The 2,973-nt window shown below is 39.9% G+C and overlaps 1 pseudogene; it reads right to left on the reverse strand.

Moving 5' to 3' along the window:
- Window positions 1-2,500: 2,500 nt before the first annotated feature.
- On the reverse strand, window positions 2,501-2,619 carry LOC111745698 (annotated as a pseudogene).
- Between the last annotated feature and the right edge of the window lie 354 nt (window positions 2,620-2,973).

A 2,973-nucleotide genomic window follows, 5' to 3' on the forward strand; every position in this document is an offset into this window, starting at 1 on the left:
TTTGTTTTAACAATAGCTCTCAAAGATTAATTATATATTTTTCATTCTCCAAAACATAAAATAAACAAATATCCTATATTGATTGATCTTTTCTGTAATGAAAAGCAGTGGTCAGTGGTTTATCACCCAGCAGCTATTAAACACAAACAAAATCTTTACTTTCAAATTAAATGCGACATTTTAACATTGAATGAGAAAGTAACTGCTCTGATTTGTTTGCAGGAACATCACTGATGTAGGACTGACATCAGAGAAGGTGGAAACAGGAGCCAAGTTTCAACAAAAACCTTTGCATAATTGGTGGATGGAGGAAAATGTCCTCAAATCTAGTAGAGTATTTCCTAGTAGCTGCCTGGCACAAAGAAGCTTTTCAATAAATGTCTGTTAAATAAGTGAATATGCAGGCTCAGAGAGTCTCGGTTTTTCTGTATTTCCTATAATGTCTCAATCCCGATCCATTTTAGATGCTCGGTAAATTATTAGAGCCAAGTTGTCAAAGATTGTCAGAATTGAATGGATTATTGAATTTTTTTTCCCTGAGAATTAAATGACTTTCCCCCAAATATAACTCTTTCATCTGATTCTCACAGCAGATCTATTAGTTATCTCTATTAGTTATCTCTGCCATCTTTGTCAGGGCACTTAACCTCTGAGCCTGTTTCCCCAGCTAAAGAATGGTGAAACTGTTTACTGACATTACACATATATATGTAGTATGTACACTGCAAATAACATCAATTTTGGTTTTGGTGGTTGTTATTCTTCAATGGCTTGCTTCTTCCAGATGTTCCCCAGATTGTACTCTGAGAAACTGGCAGTCCAAATTAGGAAAGTACTAACTGGGTTCCCTTTAGGGAAGTCCGGACTTCCTGCAGCACTTCAGCTTCTTTCTCTTTGTTCCATTTATCTTTCAGCTGTGCGTGGATTTTCTTCTCTTAATATTAGTTTGGCTATTTTACTGTGGACAAATCCCCCTGGCTACGTCAGTGTGTATAACCTAGTCTTTCTCAAAGGAGAGGCAGTGCCCTTTCCACTAGAGAAAATATGCCTTGAGAGAGGCTCGAAACTTTCAGTATTATCACCCCTTGTCTTGTTTATTCCATGGCAAATTCTAAGGTGTCTCATTTTTATTTCTGTTCAATTCTTCATCTCCCACCCGGAAAGAGCTCTCCAACACCTCTGCTTCAAAAAGATTGCTTTCTGATTCTGAGAAAGCATTTACTCTCCGGTACATTCCTCAGCTCTTCACATCTTTCTGAACACATAGTTTTCTGTTGCTTTTCAAGCTTGGAGAAAACTTCAATTAATCTCAGAATTCTGTAAATCCTGTCATTGGCAAATGCCTTCATTTCGGGTAAATGTAGAGAGGTTTATTGAGCACCTAGAAAATACTAAGTACTATACTTGGAGTTTAGAAATGAGCAGACCACAGTCCCTCACCCTCGAGGAGTCTACAGACTAGACTGGCGTGAAAATAATCACATGGCAGGGCAAAGAACGCCACAGTAGAGAGATGGGTCTAACTTTCAGCCAGAGGCATTTTTATTCAATTATTTCTATCTTGCCTTATTTCAAAAAAGATTTATACTTTTTCATGTTGATATAACCTGTGCATGCTTCCTCAGAATTCTGTCTTTCTTCGTTCATTTACTACATTTTGGAACATCCCTTGGAACTTTATCATATGCTCTGCCTGTGTATAGAGTGATTGTTGAGCCAGAGCTATACAAAACAAAATGCAGTTATTCTACTCATTTCAAGAGAGAACACTGGGGAAGTAGGAACAATCCAGAAGAAAGTACCCATGGCTGATGAGACACCTGGCAATAGAGTGAGCATATTGAAGCTGTTTACAACTGAAGAAGATAATAGTACAAGGTCACATGATAGTTCATATATTTTCCTATTGCTTAGCAAATTACCACAAACTGAACAGCTTTAAATGACAGCCGTTTGTCATCATATAGTTCTAAAAGTCAGAAAAGTCCATTTTGGCTAGACTGGGATCTTTGCTCAGGGCCTTGCACTTGATATGTGAGGCTGGTTAAGTTCTCCTTTGGAGGCTCTGGGGAAAAATCCACTTTGAAGCCCATTCACATTGAAAGAATTTATCTCCTTAAGGCTGATCGACTGAGGTCCTCTTTTCTGGCTGGCTGTTAGCTAGAGGTTGCTCTCAGCTCACAGAGGCTGTTCGCAGGTCTTTGCAAACTGGCTTCCTCGTATTCAAAGACAGCAACAGACCATCTCTCTCCCATGAAACCCATCTCATGCTTCAAATCTTGGACTTCAGAAAGAGCTCAGTCCCTATTAAGAGTTCACTTGATTAGGACACACCGGTAAGAATAATCTCCCTTTCTTAAAGTCAACTGCACCATATAACATAACCTAATGAGTGCCATCCCGGCATATTTATAGTCACGCCTACACTCAAAGGGAGAGGACCGTACAGGACATGTACACCAGGAGAAGAGAAACTTGAAGACTTTTTTTTTTTTTTTAACGCCTGCAGCACCTCATCTTCCTAGGTGGTCCCCCATCCAAGTACTAACCAGGCCTGACCCTGCTTAGTTTCCAAGAGCAGACGAGATCAGGCACATTCAGGGTGGCATGGCCGTAGACAGGAAGGCCTTCTTAGCATGTCACCAACCACAGCTTGGTTCCTCTTTTGGTATTGAGAGGGCCACAAGTCTTAAGACTTTGGGAGAGGAAGGTAGGTAACCATGGACAGAGGGCCAAGATGGTTATCTGCTCTGAGAGGCAGAAAGATAGACCAGAGGAGAAGAGTACAAAAAATTACTATGCACTCCTCAGTTCTTCCTCAGAACAGCTCATGCTCTTATGAAATCATGTTATAGCAGGCATTTTCAGATATATTGGAGGTCTCTTTGCAAGAGAAAAGGACGTCTTTGGAATCCCTATTCTAACAGTCCACCAAGTATCCTAACAGAATGTTGTATTAGATTTGAATTTGGA

The sequence above is a fragment of the Pteropus vampyrus genome, unplaced genomic scaffold (genome assembly GCF_000151845.1).
Source record: "Pteropus vampyrus isolate Shadow unplaced genomic scaffold, Pvam_2.0 Scaffold161, whole genome shotgun sequence".
NCBI lineage: Eukaryota > Metazoa > Chordata > Mammalia > Chiroptera > Pteropodidae > Pteropus > Pteropus vampyrus.